Below are 19,239 nucleotides of genomic sequence, written 5' to 3' on the forward strand. Positions count from 1 at the left end.
CAAAGTCAGCGTGAGGCAAGCAGTAAAAATCACAACATGTGAAGCATGTTTGAAGGATCTGGCATTTTTAGCCCAGAGAAGAAAAGGCTCCCAAAATGCTCTTTCATTTCCAATTAAATATTTACAAAATGCTCCTAAGTGTTGGGTAATGAACGTGCTATGTGTTACTATGGTGATCAGAAAATCTCCATCTTCAAGGTGAAACTGGTGCTGGCCCAGGTTCTGTCTCCAAGGCTGACAGGCCCATCCTCCAGCTACTGGGAATGCTGGGGGCTCTCATCCTGTCCCTCACTAGGACGGTCTCACCCAGGGCCGCCCTTCTTGCCAGGGTCGCCTGTGGAGAAAGAAAGGCCAGCCTGCCGGCCACATCTAGGGCAACTCTGAAGAGCTGTCCCAGATCCAAAGTCTTGTGGGATCAGATGAAGTCTCAGTTGTGACCACAGCAGGATCAGCTTCTCCCCACCCACGCCAGCATTCCCATCTTCTTACAGGGATGTCGCCCCTCAGTCTGGCCAGCAGGTGGATGCAGGCTGGGCTATGATGGGGCAGCACAGGTGCTAGGATAGCTACCTCACCCAGACTTGGGTAGTCAAGGAGACTTCCCAGAAGAGGTTATCTGAAATGATATCCAACATGGGGCATGGCTGAGGGGGGATAATTTTGTTGTTGTTGTTATATAACCACTGTTTCTTTTTTATTTTATCATTTTTATTTTTCAATTACAGTTGACATATATTATTACATTAGTTTGAGGTATACACCCCAGTGATTAGACATTACATAACTAAGTGATCATTCCAATAATTCTCATACCCGCCTGACACCATCCCTAGTTACCAGAATATTATTCATCCTATTCCCTATGCTGTAGTTTACATTTCATGACTATTCTGTAACAACCTATTTGCACTCCTTCTTTTTTTAATTTTTATTAATTTTAATGGGGTGACATCAATAAATCAGGGTACATATATTCAAAGAAAATATGTCCAGGTTATCTTGTCATTCAATTCACCCAGGTTATCTTTGGGTGATGTTGCATACCCATCACCCAAAGTCAGATTGAACTCCATCACCTTCTATCTAGTTTTCTTTGTGCCCCTTCCCCTCTCCCTCCCTCCCTCCCCCCCCCACCCCATTACCACCATACTCTTGTCCATGTCTCTTGGTCTCGTTTTTATGTCCCACCAATGTATGGAATCATGCAGTTCTTGGTTTTTTCTGATTTACTTATTTCACTCCGTATAATGTTATCAAGATCCCACCATTTTATTGTAAATGATCCGATGTCATTTCTTATGGCTGAGTAGTATACCATAGTGTATATGTGCCACATCTTCTTTATCCAGTCTTCTATTTTTTTTTTTACAGTGATTAAGGCCTTTAAGCAAACTCTTGGCCAATACAGCAAGAATCTATAAAAGACTAGTGTCCTTAACATGTTCACCAAGTCCAAGTTGGCACCAACACCATTCCAAATCCCTACAAATGCAACCCAACCCCAGTTCAGTCCGTTAGGAGCTGTCACAAGGAGCAGGAGTCTAGGAAAAGTCCGCATGTCACTGGAATTGTTGTCACAATTCTATACTTTGCAGCTCATGTCCAAGTCCCAGTGGCCGCTGCTTCTAGCTGGTAATGATTCAGGTAGACTGGAAAAGCCATCTGCAGCATGTGTGGAGATGGAGCTTCTGTTCTCCTCTGCCTGGAGAGATGAGGAGCTTTTCCCTGGAGCTCTGCAACTCTGGCGTGGTAAAGAGAACCTTGGGATACACTAAGCTGAGTGGCAAAGGTAAATTCATAATAGAAGTTGGCAAAAGGGGGAAAGAGAGCTCTAAATTAGGAGTAGGTCCCAGCCTGAAATATGAGTGGGGTATTGATGTAGGAGAAATAAAGGAAACACTATATATATATTAAACAAAGCAGCAGAAAATAGGACTATCAACACCCACAACAGAGATCTTTGAGGGAAGAATAAAAAAACCTGACTATTCAGGCAAGATATAGTTAAGTGGCCCTGTGCAAGTGAGATCAGTTTACCTGCTTCTTGGAAGAAATACCCTAGGCTCGTCCACAGTGTCGTAGATGGGGCCAACGGCCCTGGGCACCTTCAGCCTTCAGTGGCAAACCCCAGCATTCTGGGCAAGGTTAGGTCATAGGTGTCTGGAACAGGGCTGGAAGAGACTGAACCCTCCCTTAGAGGAGCGAGGGGGAAGCCTACCTTCCAGTGTCCCTTTTTCCTCACAGCAAAGGTATGTGAGCCTGGCAGGCTTTAGCTCAATGACCTTCTTAATCACTATTGAAGCAGGACCCAGATGGAATCCTATGAGACCCCTTTGGGGTGTTGGAGCCTTTAAGGGCATATCCTCAAAGCTAGTAGTTCACCTGGTCTCTATTGGGCTTTTTCTGCCTCTTGGTACCTTAGAAAGTCATGCTCAGAAGATCTCACTGAGGGGTTTGAGGATCCCCATCCACCTATAAAAACCTTTTCTGTATATATGGAGCTATTTGAAAAAGACAAAACAGTGTTATTAGCTGGATCAAATAAAAGAAGGTAGAAGTTTGCAGGAGAAAAAGATTTGGCATCTCCTGTTCATCAGCATTCAAAAGAAATTTAAAAATTTTTTAAGTAAAAAGCATGATACGGTAGACTCGTAGGAATTCCAGGATATGACTCCCCCCTTTAAATTTTTTTTTAATTGACCTTAAAATATTTGCTGGGTACACTTTAATAATACCTTGACTTTAATGATTGTAAGAAATACCCATAATTTGAAAGGTTTGACAAAATACAGTAAATGCTTTTGCTCCATATGCAGGAGCATTGTCAGTTTAACCAGTTTAAGAAATCCAATAATAGAAAAATGCATGCAGACAATGAGCTATAACATGCTTAGCAGCCTCTCCTGTTCTGACAGAGGTTACTATAAATCCAGAATAGGTATCCACTGTAATGTGGACATAGGACTGTTTGCCAAATGAAGGTATATGAGTAACATCCATTTGCCAAAGTTGTCCTGGTAGGAGTCCTTGAGGGTTAACTCCAAATGAAGGGACAGATTGTAGTATAGGACATCTTGGACAGGATTTACCAATATGCCATGCTGCTTCCCAAGAATGTTGAAACTGTTTACACAGGGCTGCAGCGTTCTGGTGATGAATAGTATGAGACTGAATTGCTCGATCTGTCATGGTTGCTCCAAATAATTTTCTTTTGGGTAGCTTGATCACCAAGGGCATTCCCTTGTGCTAAAGCTCCAGGGAGCATGGAGTAAGCTCGAGTATGTCCTATAAAACCTGGAGCTCTATGTTGACATACAAGTCTTTGAAGAAGGAGGAACTGCTGAAATAGTTCACCAATAGTTGTTCCTAAGACAGCAGTCTTTATAGTGGAAACACCATAAGTAAATATTTGCTGTCTGTATATAGATTAAAGGAGGAATATAGCAAATGCTGAAAAGCCATGATAATGGCATATAATTCTAGTCTTTGAGCTGATTTAAAGTTGACAGTTTTGGTATAAAGTTGTCCATTGATTTGCAAAAGCGATTTGCCCTTTAGTGGAAGTTTCCCAGAGCCATTGTTGTTGATCCTTTTTAAAAAGGAACAACAATAATTTTGAGGCTCAAAACCTATAAGCTGTAAGGGTCACCTATGCCCCTTGATAATCCAGGAGGCGACAAGATCAAATATGGAAGTGTATTCCATGGGCTATTAGATGGTTCAATGTGCCCAAGCTGTAGCTGCTGTTGTACTAATTGAGCAGCTGCCCTAAGTTTCTCCTGAGAAAGGGGCCGTTGGTCTACCCATACAGGATTATCTGGTTTCCAAGTAATTGGGTCTGCACAATGCATTATTGAGGTAGCAGGAGCTACCAAGGCCCCTATGCTAAATTTTGATATCCTAATCCACACCTTCTGGTATTGGGTGCCACTTCTATGGGGGTGAAAATTCCTCGCTGTTCTTTCCCTAGTCCCTTGGTGGGCAAAAATCCCCGATCAAGCATCTGAGTACTGACTAGACCATTAGGACTGACAAGCAACGCTCCCGTATTTTTCAAAACATCTCTACCCCACAAATTAACTGGCCATCCAGGGAGCACATAGGGCTTAAAAAAATCCAGAATGACCTTCTTAATCTTCCCAATGTAAAAAACTAGAACTTTGTTGAGGGGATTTACTCTGCCCTATACCTTGTAATTCTGTGGCTGCTGCATGAGTGGGCCAGGAAGGAGGCCAATGTAGCTTAACAATAACAGATACATCAGCTCCAGTATCTAAAAGTCCTTTAAATTTATGCCCATGTATTGTTAGTTCCATTTCAGGGTATTCTTGACTTATTTTTTTAAATCCAATTGGCAAAATCAGAGGAGCCAAATCACCAATTTTTTTTGGGTCCCTTTTGTAGGATGTGGCCTGAGAAGCAGAATTAGCATCCTTATATATACTATTCTTCTAACTGCCTGAATTAGCCGTGAGACAAAATTTTTTTTTTATTAATTTTCATGGAGTGACATTGGTAAATCAGGGTACATATGTTCAGAGAAAACATCTCTAGGTTATTTTGACATTTGATTATGCTGCATTCCCATTGCCCAAAGTCCAATTGTCTTCCGTCACCTTCTAACTGATTTTCTTCGTGCCCCTCTCCTCCCCCAACCCCCTCTCTCTCCTCCCCCCCACCCCGTAACCCCCACACTCTTGTCTATGTCTCTGAGTCTCATTTTTATGTCAATGGGGGGATAATTTTTAACCTCTAACTAGTCCTAACTGGAAGAGGAAAGACCAAGGATCTTTTTTTTTTTTTTTTTTTTTTGTATTTTTCTGAAGCTGGAAACGGGAGAGACAGTCAGACAGACTCCCGCATGCGCCCGACCAGGATCCACCCGGCACGCCCACCAGGGGCGACGCTCTGCCCACCAGGGGGCGATGCTCTGCCCCTCCGGGGCGTCACTCTGTCGTGACCAGAGCCACTCTAGCGCCTGAGGCAGAGGCCACAGAGCCATCCCCAGCGCCCGGGCCATCTTTGCTCCAGTGGAGCCTCGGCTGCGGGAGGGGAAGAGAGAGACAGAGAGGAAGGAGAGGGGGCGGGGTGGAGAAGCAGATGGGCGCTTCTCCTATGTGCCCTGGCTGGGAATCGAACCCGGGACTTCTGCACGCCAGGCCGACACTCTACCACTGAGCCAACCGGCCAGGGCCGAAGACCAAGGATCTTCATCATGAGCCCGAGGCTGGCAGATGGCTCCAGAGGAGAGGCCCTGCTCTGCCTCTGGTCTTCCAGCCTCGCGGGTCTCTGCCCAGAGCTCACAAGGACAGGGCCCCTGGCTTTTCCCTTCTGGACACCACCCACCCTTCAGAGTGTCCAGGGCAGGGGGAAGGGCTCTAGTTTTTGAGATTCAGTTTTCCTGCCCTAAACCTCCCCACCTCATCTTAAGGGAGGCTGAACTCAAGAGATGAAAAACTCATTCCCTTGTAGGAAATGGAGAGCTACTGCCGAGACGGTCCAGCTGAGAAAATACAAACAAGATGCCTCGTACTGCTGACGGACTCCCAACGCCTCCGGCCTTCAGGGAGGCAGAGAGAGAGACAGCGCCGGCCCGGGCAGGCCTGGACTTGTTTCCATAGGACTTCACCCCAGTGTGGGAAGGCCCTGGCTGCAGTCGCACCCATGGCCATCAGGGTCCTTCTTCCCACGCTCTAAACTGCCCCACTGAAAGGGGCAGAAAGACATGGGAGTGACATGGAGAGGGCACTGGTCTCTAGACCAGCCTTGCAACCAACCGGCTATGTGACCTTGTGTGAGTCCGTTGACCTCTTTGCATCTTAGTTTTTTTGTTTTTAGGGGTTTTTTTTTATATTAAATGAGAGGTGGGGAGGCAGAGACAGACTCCCACATGCGCTCTGACTGGGATACACTTGGCAAACCCCCAACCAGGAGATGCTCTGCCCATCTGGGCTGCTGCTCCATTGCTCGGCAACCAAGTTATTTTAGTGCCTGAGGAGAGGCCATAAAGCATTTTCAGCACTCAGGGCCAACTTTGCTCGAACCATTTGAGCTGTGGCTGCAGAAGGAGAAAAGTGAGCAAGAGATGGGGTGTAGGGGAGAGGCAAATGGTTACCTCTCCTGTGTGCCCTGACTGGGAATATAACCTGGGACATCCACACATTGGGCCTATGCTCTACTGCTAAGCCAACCAGCCAGGGCCTATTTATCTATGTAATGATAGATACATAGTTGGCCTTCTGGACTTCTAAGATTTCTTCTAATTCTGACTTCTGAGGAAGAAAGTGAAAAAGTTTACCAAGTGACTGGAATCCCACAGCCCAGAGGCTGAGATCTCTTATCCACCAGTCCAATTTTTACTCTGTTTCTGAGGAGAGGGGGAACCCAAGGAAATCAGTGAGGTAGCTCTTCATAGCCACTCTGGTGTTTCCCTTAGGCCTGTAGGTCAAGGTCAAGGTCAAGACTGATGAGGAAGGCAGGTTTTTCCAAGCAGGTTTAGATGCCAACTTGATCATCTCCCGCCTGTTCCTCTTGCCTAGACAACTCTCCCTGCATTCGCAGCACCATGAGTGCTCTCCAGAGGTCCAAGATTGCCCCCGCCCTCATACCAGATGAAGTGTTCTAAAATGTGGCTAAGAGATGCTCTGAATGGAGTCTGGCGCTTCCTCATCAACCCCAATCTTAACGTCAGGAATGACTGAACCAAATGAATCAGTTAGCATTTACTAGAGACTGTGGAGCTAGCAAAGAGTAGGAATAGTCGCTACTGTGAGTAGAGGCACAGAAGGATGAGTGAGTTTTCTCTTGCCCTTTACTGTGTGCCCATTGCCAACTGTCAATTCCTAGGTGTTCCTCCCTATGCTGGGGCCATCCAGGTGGCCACACCTCCCAGAATGGTTGGATAGCTCAGCCAGGACAAAATGTATACTTCTGCAGATAACTGACAGCCATTATAGCTACTGGCATATGGGAACATGCTCCATTGTCTAGGAGGAACATTCTTTTTGAAAGAACGAGACGGCGTCAGGAAGGACTAATATGAAAGATATATTCATATCCTTCGCTATATAGCAAGTTACTATAAACTTAGAGGCTTAAAAAAACACACACTTATTATCGCATGGTTTCTGTGGGTCAGGAATTTAGCCACAGCTTAGTTGGGTCCTCTGGTTCAGGGCTTCTCACAGAGATTCAATCAAATCGTTGGCTAGGGTTGCTGTCTTCACTGAAGCTCAATTGGAGAATTCATTCATTCCCAGGAAAGATTGTTGGCAGAATTTAATTCCTTGTGAGTTGTTGATCTGAAGCGACCCTCATTTCCTTGCCATGTGAGTCTCCCCAACAGGGCCACTTGCTTCTGGTGAGACAAGAGGGCAACAGTGAGGCTGCTAGCACAAGGAAGGTTACGATCTCATGTAATAAAGCAAGCAAGTGATGTCCCGTCACCTTTGCTGCACTCTGTTCCTTAGAAGTTAGGTTGCCACCTGACCAGGCGGTGGCACAGTGGATAGAGCGTTGGCCTGGGATGCTGAAGTCTCAGGTTCAAAACCCTGAGGTTGCCGGCTTGAGCACTGGCTCACCAGCTTGAGCGCAGGGTCTCTGACTTGAGCACGGGATCATCGACATGATCCCAAGGTCGCTGGCTTGAGCCCAAGGTCACTTGAACAAGGGGTCACTGGCTCAGTTTGAGGTTCGCCCCACCCTGGGGCCAAGGAACTTACGAGAAGCAATCAGTGCAACACTAAAGTGAAGCAACTATAAGTTGATACTTCTTACTCTCTCCCTTCGTCTGTTTTCCTCTTTCAAAAAAAAAAAAAAAAAGATTGCAGGTACTGCCCATACCCAAGGGGAGGGGACCATACAAGGATGTGGACACTAGAAGGCAGCAGTGACTGGGAATCATCTTCGTGCCTGCCCACCACAAGGAAAGAGGCAGAAAGAAGACACCAGCCACTGGACTTTCAGCAGAATCTGCCCTGGCAAGTAACGTGGGCCCAAGTGTCAAAGTCAGACCAGCTTACCCTAAAAGGTGTGTGTTTGGGAGGTGAGAGCCAGGGCGGCGGCACTCAGGGCGAGATATTGTACACACCGATGGTGGGAGAGCGAGCGTCTGGGAGACATGACCAGAAGGAGGTGTGCGGAGGGTGAGTCCTGTCCCAGGACTTTGACTTCGTTCGAAGCGAACAGGTGAGGCTACCACAACACCCCAGGCCCCCACCCCCACCCAGGGCTGCACAACCCTGGCTCGCCCTGCCCGCCCCGGCTGTGGCAGGTCCCTTCTGAGTGAGGCAGCTGCTGGAGAACTGGTGAAAGGCCAGCCAGACAGGGCAAGTCAAAGTTCACACAAGTTGCTCCACCTTCTGTTTCATTTACAAGTGGCAGTCACCTCATTAAACCTGGTCCCCCCACTACACCCCTCGCCCACAGCCCACCGCACACAAGCCCACGCTGTCCTCTTCTCCCTTCAGCCCTGGTCAGGTGTCAACACAGACACTTGGCTATAGACAAAGCAGACAGGTGACATCCAGGAGGTGCCCACCCACACCCCCTTTGGCAAGTCCAGACCCCCCAAAGCAGCCCAATGCCCAGTCCGGACAATGTGTTCCACGTAGGTTTGTTAAACCGGACATTCACCAATGCACAGACCTGGCCTCTGCAGCCCTAGCACAGCTCGTGCTTGGGAATCCGTGCTGGTGCCTCCAGGCCGAGTCCTGAGGAAGAGGAGGGGTGGAGCAGGGTCATACACCCAGAGCGAGTCCTGGCAGTGCCAGAGATCTGCTGTGTGCCCCGGGCTGACTTTTGCCTCTCAGATGCTCAGTCATTCTGTAAAAGGAAGGCGATGGAGAGGATCGAGTGAGGTCAACCGCATAAAAGATCTCCTTTCGTGTTAGGCATGCTGTAGGTTTTCAGTAAACATTCCTTCCCTGAATCCCAGAGGGCACATTGGACAAGGACACAGCACCACACAGAGTTAACTTCATTTTTGGTAACTGCGTGATGGTGAGGCCCTGGCTGTCACACTGCGCAGAGGACTTGGAGTTGTGCGAGGATTGGGTGGTGGCTCCCCAAGACAGGGCATGTACACCGAGGCCCGAAAGAGGGGCGTTGGCCAAGCCAAGGGGTGATGGGGGTGCAGAGGGAAGCCAAACAGAGGGAAGATGATTGAAGCCGCAAGTAGGGTCAGGGCCTGGCCCCGTCTGAGGCTGGGGAGACAGCAATGAAATGACATGGGAGTGAAGGGAGCAGGGTGAGGGCCTGCAGGAGGGGAGCTGGAGGGAGCCCCTCGGAAGGAGGTGGGGGCTGGACTGGACACATTTGCATTTAGATTGCTCAGGGACTAAAGACCCCCCATCCGGCCCTGTCGGTTGGCTCAGTGGTAGAGCGTCAGCCTGGCGTGCAGGAGTCCCAGGTTCGATTCCCTGCCAGGGCACACAGGAGAAGCGCCCATCTGCTTCTCCACCCCTCCTCCTCTCCTTCCTCTCTGTCTCTCTCTTCCCCTCCTGCAATGGAGGCTCCATTGGAGCAAAGATGGCCAGGGCGCTGAGGATGGCTCTGTGGCCTCTGCCTCAGGCACTAGAATGGCTCTGATTACAACAGAGCAACGCCTCAGATGGGCAGAGCATCGCCCCCTGGTGGGCGTGCTGGGTGGATCCTGGTCGGGCGCATGTGGGAGTCTGTCTGACTGTCTTCCCGTTTCCAACTTCAGAAAAATACAAAATAAAAAGAAATAAAATAAAAAAAAAAGACCTCCCCCCATCCAAAGCCACAGAGCCCCCGGGCTTGGGTAGCCAAAGAAGAGAGCACCATTTGCACTGTCATCTCTGTGAAGGTGTCCTTGGCTGGGACAAGTGAGCTGCCACTGGGCCTCGCCCAATGAGGGGAGCAGGATAGAGGATGCAGTCGAAGCTGCCACCCAGAGGAGAGAAGGGACACGAACACAAAGGAAAGACAGACCTAAGAGGGAGAAAAACTGAGGAGAAAGGGCAAAGAGAGAGAGCTGTAGAGGGGGGAAGGTTACAATCTAAACAGAAAGGAAAAGGCACAAAACTGGGAAAACAGCAGAGGGCTGAACACATTTGACAGCTATGAGAGAGACAGAAAAATAGTGAGACAGAGACAGACAGACAGACACTGACAGAGACAGAGAATAATAAAGAGAGACCATAGCAGAGGCAGAAAAGCAGATGATAGGCATCTGGTCACACTTTGGAGCCTGACTCTGATCATGAGAATTCCTGACCTGGATTCCCGGGGGTCAGGAACCAGGAGTGTGCCATCAGCAGCTGCCTTCCTCTCCCCTGTTCCCCACTGGAACCCAGAGGTAGCCCCAGGCCTCCTGTCCTCTCGGTGAGTTGCAGCAGCAAGCAGACCTGGGACAGGCTGGCGCTGTCAGGAACCAGGAGTGTGCCATCAGCAGCTGCCTTCCTCTCCCCTGTTCCCCACTGGAACCCAGAGGTAGCCCCAGGCCTCCTGTGCTCTCGGTGAGTTGCAGCAGCAAGCAGACCTGGGACAGGCTGGCGCTGGCTGGTCTGCGGGCAGTCCGCCCCGGGCCACCGGCGGGGAGGGTTTCTGCCTCCCATACCACAACAGCCTCCTCTCCACCACAGCACTGGGCGTCCTGGCTGCTACCTCTCTGCTCCCTCACCTGTAAGCTGGGGTCCGACATCTCTGGTCCTTCCTCAGCCCTGCCCCTTCCCGTCCCGAGCTCTGTGCTCCAGTCGCACCAAACTACTTGTAGACCTCCCAGTAAACCTGCCGCCCTTTCCTCTGGTGAGGTGCCCTTCCCTTCCTTCCACCTGGCAACAACCTCCCTGGGCTACACCGGCACTGCCCGTGGTCTCCCAACGCCCTGCACACATCTGAAACCTGGGCTCAGGATGGTGCTGCGGCGGCACCTCCAGCCAGCACGGCCCAGCGCAGCGCCTGGTCCTGCAGGGGTCAGTGAACGATGGTGGGAGAGCGCATGCGACAGTCAGGGTTAGAAGCCACAGCTCACCAGTTACTCCAGATTGGCTCCACTCCATTTTGTCTTTCTAACTAGATTGCAGGAACTGTGTCTTGAGTTCCTCATGCCCCTGTAGCATCTCAGACACTTGTTGACAGGAAGAGGAGTCTGTGTCTTGCTGTGTCCCAAGGAACTGGCCGGAATTCTCTGAGGCATCCCCAGGACCCTGAGCTCCTAGAAGCCAGGAAGGTGGCGGGCCCACCTGGGGCTTCATCCCTTTGCAGGGACTGCAAGGTCACAGTTGCCCATTCCTGTAGCTGGGAGCCCCTCCTGGTTGATTTCAGGGCAGGCAGGGAGGGGTGGAGTCAGAGAACTAGTGGGGGGGGGCATTTTTCTTTGAAAAACACTGAGGGAGCTAGAGGGGGCAGAGAGCAGTTCACTGCATGCTTCCTGCTGAGATAATATCTGCATACCATCCAGAGAGAGGCCCTCTGCAGCTGCCGCCCTGCCACCCCACGTGTCAACTGCCTGCCCACAGTGGCATTACCTGGCCATGTTTTGGAAAGAGCTGGGCTGAGCTTCCTCACCAGACAGAAACTCAAGCCCCATAATGCCGCTGCTTGATTAGGGTTGTCAGGCCAGGAACCCAGGAGGACTGGGGTTGGGGGACACCAAGGTGTTTCCTTTTCTCTCTAGCAGGACCTAGCTCCCACTGCAGCAAGGATTCCACCCAAGACAGGCCTGTGCAGGGCTCTGGGTGCCACCCACACATCCTACCCACAGAAACATCTCCCCCAGTTCATACAGCCCTGACTTTAGCCTCTAGTACCTGGCAAGAGGGTTGGCAACTGCCCACAGAGGCTGAGAGGGAGGGTAGGATGGGACCAATGCCAAGACAGTCAGTGTCACCTGCATCACCATGAAGCTCACCCCTGTCCTCATAACCCAGCACAAGCCCTCTGGAGAAGCCCCGTTCTGAGCCTGAGAGAGGGTGAGGGGGGCTGGGGAGGGGCGGCAGGGGTGCAGGGTGGGGGTGTGGGGAGGCAGGACAGGGACAGAGCCCCCAACAGGAAGCAGCTCGTCTCGTGACTGTGCCGGTCAGGTGCACACAAAGGTTGCTGTGTCCCCACCTGCCCCCTCCCCGGGCAGGCCCTATACCCTGCTCTTTCAGCGTTGTCTTTCCCAGGTGTCCTGAGCTGCCTGGCCTTGTCAGTGATGGCTGGGACAGGACACCAGCACTGACAGCTCTTGTCACAGGCCCTCTGGCCTTATTCATGCTGGCGAGGTGAAGACAGCTTAATTCCCTGGCCCAGACACAGGTCTGCTTGCCACATAGATTGTGGGGCCACCACTGACACCCCCTCCCTAAAAGGTGGACACAGGAACAAAGCTGCTGGTGTCCATTGTGCCCCAGGGTCCTCCCCTGCCCCTCCCCCTGCCCCAAATACCAGCAGCACTGTGCCTTATCGCCTGGGGGGAGTGACGCTGGGGGCCAGTGAACCTGCTTGGGCTGACAGAGCCACCTCACGCCTCCAATCTGGGGATAGGGAAAGGAACTGATGCAAGATCTTGGGGTTCCCTTAGCACTGGTATCCTAGGCTTTTAGCTCTCAAGTCAGAAATGAGAATCCTGGCTTCATGCCAGCACCGTCAGACAACCCCATGCTCCTCAAGGAACCTAGGACCCTCTGGGCCGCTGGCATGCTGTGACTCCACCCTATCTGCTCACTTCCGGGCCAGGGCCGTGGCTGGTGGGGGTTGGCCACGTCTCTGGTTCCCCAAGCCGTGGGCTCCAGCTCCACCCCTGGTGCACAGGCCAGTCTGGGAAATACCTGTGTCCCCACTCTGTCCCCAGGCAATCTCCTGAGCAGCCTCCCTTGGGAGCTCTGCACTGCACTCCTGGGCTCTGGCCAGTCAGGCATTGCCTGGCAACTCCCAGTCACAGCCCCACACCGGCTCAGCTAGCTCGGACTGCTGTCTCACACACAGGAGAGGACTCGACTCCCTCCCTTTCCTGCTTCACCCTAAAGTGCAGTGAGGATGGCATAGTTAGGGCTGCTTTCACCCCCTGGGGTCTCTGGGAAAACGTACTAATGGCCCAAAGAGCCTAACCTGAGACCTGCCACCACTAAAAAATCAGTGGGAGTCTACGACCACATCTGAAATTGGGCAGCACCCTAGCACATGGATAAGAATGTGCACTCAAATCTTAGCCCGCACTTCTGCAGGCCACTGGGCAGATCGCTGACCTCTGGTTTCCTGGTCTCTACAAAACCTACCTTGTAGAACTGCTGCAAGGGCTTGACAGTATCACAGAGACAGGATGTAAGCGCTCAACACAAGGCAGTCACTGCACCCAGTGGTCCTCCTCAGTCATGGCTGCCGTGACCACTCGCTCTGCACCTGGTGCGGCCCAGTCCTGGTGCTGGGCAGAACAGGAAGGCCCTGTGCTCGGGGCTTTTCAGGGATGCTCTACCTCCAATGACAGGCAGTTCTCCTGAGTTGAGTCCAAATACTGAGTTACTGCACGACCCTTCTCTGAGAGGCCAAATCTGTGGGCTCTCCGCAAGCGGCTGCGGGTGTTATATCTTCTCCCAAACCGGTCATCTCGGCACAGTCAGACTCGGGAGTCTTCAAAGAGAAGGGGTCTCAGAGGCTGTCTTGGCTAGAGGCTGAAATCACAGACATCCTCATCCCAACCAGAGACTAGGACACAGCCAGCTAGCGGCAGAATGCCAATGGAAACTCCCCGTTGTGAGATGCTCCCCGTCCCCGGCACCCCCCCCCCCCACTGTCCTTCCAAGGCTGCTGTGTGATCAGCGGAGGCGGGAAGAGGACATCTGGGATCTCTCTGTTGACCTCTAGGACACCCGGGTCCCTGGGGAAGTGGAGGTTAACAGAAAGGCTCCAAAGGTAGACAGACTTCAGTCCAAACCTAGTTCTGCTGTGGAACCAGATGAAACCTCAGGGATATCTAGTTCCCACTCTGGGCCTCATGGGCCTCATCTGTAATCCCAAAATGAGAATTTGGAACAGTCTGGTCTTAAGGCTGTGATTAGGAGCTTTAAGTTAGCTAATACATAGAAGAGGGTTGGCATGGGCAGCAACGCTGAATATGGGAGTTCCTGTTACCATTAGGTTCCTGGAACCCGCGCGCAGAGGGCAGGAAGGGAAGGGTCAGTCTCAGGGGTGCTCAGACGCCCTCTGTGCTGCTTTCTTTCCTTCTTTCACTTTTCTTCCCAAGGTCAGAAAAATAGGGGGACAGGGGAAATCTGGTTTATAACTCCAGGGGGGAAAAAACCAAACAGGGGAACTTCTGGAAAATTCTGTAACTTTAGACAGGAAAAAGGCCAGACAACCCCAGCTGGGCCAGAATGAGCTGGCAGCCTTTCAGGCCTGGCGTGTGTGTGTGTGTGTGTGTGTGCGTGTGTGCGTGTGCGTGTCCGAGGACGGCGAGGATCCCAGGGCAGCAGTGGCTCTCCATCCTGTCTGTCCTCTGTCTCCCCCTCCTCCCTCCGTCTTCCTCTCATCCTCTTCCTCCACCAGTGAGTGGGAACCCTCAGCAGATGGTGGGCTCCTTGCAGTACATACATGTAAGTCGTGGCAACATGTAAGTTGCTACACTTGAAAGCAGAGAGTCCAGTGACCTTTGAGGCCCCTCCCAACACTGAGATTCCTGATTCGCAAGGGAAAATTCTCCTCTCTAACTCTCAAAAGTAGGTGTTTCACGCATGAAGTAACTACCTTAGAATGGAATTGATAGTTTGGGCCCCACCCCAGGTGCTCTCTGGCCAGCACCCCTTGTCCCCAGCTTTCCCTCCAACCATGTTCCTCCAAAGAGGTATGTGAGCAGGTGATGGGGTCACAGTGAAGACACAGGGTGGAGGTTTAGGACAGGGAGCCTGGAGCAGCACAGAGGCTTGGGCGGAGAGATCAGTGTCACCCAGGAAGGGAGCAATGACAGAGGGAGAGCCTGTGATGGAAGAGGAGACTGTCTGCTCAGACCTCCCCCTGGCCCTCTCCTCCGGCTCCCCTGCTGACCTCACTGCTCACATCAAAGTGAGGACCCTTCCCCTCGCTCTGGTCCCTGAATGGGTCCAGATCATCACTCCTGGCTCCTTGAAACTGCTGATGGACAGACTGTAACAACTCCCAAGTGCTGACAGACAAGCTAGCATCACCTCCACGGTCAGCACTGGCCCTCGCCTGACCTCTGCGTGGGCAGGCTGCCATCCCTGCCGCCTGTCGTTTCCTGCACCCCATGCTCACAGCTCCCCCAGGACAGCCTGGTCAGTATGTGTTAGGAAAAGGGGGTGTGCAGTTAGCTCTGATGCTGGGGTTCAGAGGCCCACAGATTCCAGTGGGGGTGTGCGAGAGGAGAGGGCCCGAGGATGCCTAACTCCTCGTCTGAAAGGCTGTGGGAGCAGAGTCCTGTGTGGGGGGCCTGCCCTGGGCAGCTAACCATTCAGGAGGAACGGGGAGAGGGAAGGGCGGCTGCAGACACATGCTGGAGGCACCTAAACACATTACTATGGCTTCCAAATTTGTCTCCTTTATTTTCCCCCCATCAATGATATTTTGACCTGCTTTTATTAGCTAAAATCATTTATAACTATCAACCAGTATGTATGATCAACAAAGTGATTACAACTTTTTACTACTTTGGCCCAAAATAAAATCAGTTAAGACCTAAGAATGCTTGACATTTTGGCTAAGCTGTGTAACCACACGGTAGATAAATGCATATTTCCATTAGGCTTTTTGATAGTTGGAAACAATGAACATGTAGTACTTTTTTTTTGAGAGAAAAAGAGACAGGCCGACCGACAGGATAGAGAGATGAGAAGCATCAACTCATAGTTGCAGTTCCACAGTTCATTAATTGCTTTCTCACATGTGTCTTGACCACAAAGCTCCAGTTGAGTCAGTGACCCCTTGCTCAAGCCAGCAACTTGGGCTCAAGCCAGTGACCTTGGACTTCAAGCCAGAGACCTCTGGGCTCAAACCAGGGACCTTGGGGTCATGTCTATGATCCCACGCTCAAGACACCAAACCTACACTCAAGCTGTCAACCTCAGGGTTTTGAACCTGAGTCACTAACATCCCAAGCCAATGCTCTATCCACTGGGCAACCTCCGGGTCAGGCTAAACTTGTAGTACTTTTATAACTAACTGTTTGTGAGTCAAATTCTGTTTCAAATTCAATCGGGTAGTATAAACCATGACTGGGGAGCATTACCACCTCATTCCACCAGAAAACTCCAGTTTTCTATTAACAAAGAAGGGGACCAAGACGCACAATGCTGGGGTAGCCAAAGTCAGCGTTATCAGGAGGTTAGAGAAATACAGCACAAGACTCTTGTGGAGGATACTCCTTACTTGATTAAAACCCGTTCCCATTTTTTAGAGTAGTTCAACCTGGAAAGGGATAAAATCTGGGAGACTGCTGCCATCTCGTGGCCAAATAAGAAATTACTGTTATTTCTTGTTTTGTTTTATTCACATTAATATTGTAATAAAACTAAAATGTGCCCTATGAAATTATCTATATTTGACCTGGTATGACCTTAAAAATATCAGTTTACCAAAAACTACTTCATGGGGGGAAAATACTCTTTTCAATAAACGGTGCTGAAGCAGCAGACCCACATGCAACCCTGGACACCTTGCTTACATCATACACAGAAACGAACTTCACCTGGACCTTAGATCTTAATGTAGAGCTAAAGCTAGAAACCTGTTAGTAAACGTATAGGAGAACATCTCCATGACTTTGGGTTATGCAGTGTTTTCTCATCTATGACACCAGAAGCATAACCAACAAACAAAAAAATAAACTACATCAAAATTTAAAACTTTCATGTTGCAGATGATATAATTGAGAAAGTGAAAACCCACAGAAGGTAAGAAGATTCTTGCAAATAATATATCTGGTAATGAAGAGGTATTCAGAATATATAAAGAACTCTTACTACTTAATAATAAACAGAAAAATGACCCAATTTTTAAAATGATCAAAAGACTTGACTAGACATTTCTCCAAACAAAAAAGGACATTATGCTAAGTGAAATAAGTAAGACAGAGAAAAACAAATGCCATAGATGGGCTTATATTGAGTTGTAAACTTGAAAACTATATGGTTTGGCAAACCATGTCAACCCTATAAATTAAAAAATAAATTCAAAAAGGAAAGACAGATACCATATGATTTCACCTATGTGGAATCTAAAAACAAAACAAAACAAAGAAAACAGGCTCATAGATTCAGAGAACAGAGTGATGTGGGATGGGGGTTGGGCAAAATGGGTGAGATGTCAAAAAGTACAAAATTTCCATTATAAAATAAGATACGGGGATGTAATGTACATCATGGTGACTATAATTAGTAACACTGTATTGCATATTTGAAAGTTGCTTTAAGAAAATATATCTTAAAATTTCTCATCACAAAATATATTTATAACTATGTATAGTGATGTATATTAACTTATTGTGATCATTTCTCAATATAGACAAATATATAAATTATTATGTTGTACACCTGAGATTAATATAATGTTATATGTCAATGATTCCTCAATTAAAAAACAAGAAAGAACTTCACATCCACTAGGATGGAGCGATCAGAAAAATGAGTGATAACAAGTCTTTTTTTTTTTTTTTTTTTACAGAGGCAGAGATAGACAGGGACAGACAGACAGGAACGGAGAGAGATGAGAAGCATCAATCATCAGTTTCTCGTTGCGCGTTGCGACTTCTTAGTTGTTCATTGATTGCTTTCTCACATGTGCCTTGACCGTGGGCCTTCAGCAGACCGAGCAACCCCCCGCTGGAGCCAGCGACCTTGGGTCCAAGCTGGTGAGCTCTTTGCTCAAGCCAGATGAGCCCGCACTCAAGCTGGTGACCTCGGGGTCTCGAACCTGGGTCCTTCCGCATCCCAGTCCGACGCTCCATCCACTGCGCCACCACCTGGTCAGGCAATGATAACAAGTCTTGATGATAAACTAGAACCCTGATACATTGTTGCTGGTAAAGTAAACTGGTGCAACTGCTTTGGAAAAATCTGGCAGTTCCACAAAGTGTTAAGCAGAATTACCATATGACTGATAGTTACCATATGACCCAGCAACTGCACTCCTAGGTATGAAGACACATCTACATAAAAGCTTAAATGTGAGTGTCCATAGCAGCATGGCATATAATAGCCAAAAAGTAAAAACAATCATCAATGATGAATGGATAAACAAAATTTGACATGTCTATACAATGCAATAGTATTCAGCAATAAAAAATGAAATATTGATATATGGTACAACATGGATAAACCTTGAAACATTTGGACTAAGTGGAAGAAACTAGGCACAAAAAAACATATACTGCATGATTCTATTTATATGAAGTATCCAAAATAGGCAAATCTATAGAGACAGAAAAGAGACAAGATGGCTATGGCTGTGTGCGCGTGGGAATGGGGAGTGACGGCTAAATGGGCACCAGGTTACTTTTTTATTTTTATTTTTTATTTATTCATTTTAGAAAGGAGAGAGAGAGGGAGAGGGAGAGGGAGAGGGAGAGGGAGAGGGAGAGGGAGAGAGGGAGAGAGAGAGAGAGAGAGAGAGAGAGAGAGAAGGGAGGGAGGAGCAGGAAGCATCAACTCCCATATGTGCCTTAACCAGGCAAGCCCGGAGTTTTGAACTGGTGACCTCAGCATTTCCAGGTTGACGCTTTATCCACTGCACCACCACAGGTCAGGCCGCAAGGTTACTTCTTTTTTTTTTCTTTTTTCCGAAGCTGGAAACAGGGAGGCAGTCAGACAGACTCCCGCATGCGCCCGACCGGGATCCACCCGGCACGCCCACCAGGGGGCGATGCTCTGCCCATCTTGGGGCGTCGCTCTGTTGCAACCAGAGCCATTCTAGCACCTGAGGCAGAGCCATCCTCAGCGCCCAGGCCATCTTTGCTCCAATGGAGCCTTGGCTGCGGAAGGGGAAGAGAGAGACAGAGAGGAAGGAGAGAGGGAGGGTGGAGAAGCAGATGGGCACCTCTTCTGTGTGCCCTGGCCGGGAATCCAACCTGGGACTCCTGCACGCCAGGCTGACGCTCTACCACTGAGCTAACCGGCCAGGGCCCAGGTTACTTTTTGACGATGAAAATATCCTAAAATTAGACTGCAGTGATAGTTATCCTACTTTGTGACTATACTAAATTTTATCGTATGTGAATTTTATCTCAAAAAAGATATATATTGTAATGCCAGTGGCCAAGGCCAGGCAGGTAGGTCCACATTGGATTCG

General features: G+C 49.4%; 1 long non-coding RNA gene across 1 annotated transcript; it reads right to left on the reverse strand.

Moving 5' to 3' along the window:
• Positions 1-6,880: 6,880 nt before the first annotated feature.
• Positions 6,881-11,243, reverse strand: LOC136323175 (uncharacterized). Its single transcript, XR_010728926.1, has 3 exons — positions 10,997-11,243; positions 8,647-8,823; positions 6,881-7,357 (listed from the first exon to the last, which is right to left on the reverse strand). It is a non-coding gene; the product is annotated as an uncharacterized lncRNA (long non-coding RNA).
• Positions 11,244-19,239: the final 7,996 nt, after the last annotated feature.

Source organism: Saccopteryx bilineata, chromosome 2 (genome assembly GCF_036850765.1).
Source record: "Saccopteryx bilineata isolate mSacBil1 chromosome 2, mSacBil1_pri_phased_curated, whole genome shotgun sequence".
In the NCBI taxonomy this organism is placed as follows: domain Eukaryota; kingdom Metazoa; phylum Chordata; class Mammalia; order Chiroptera; family Emballonuridae; genus Saccopteryx; species Saccopteryx bilineata.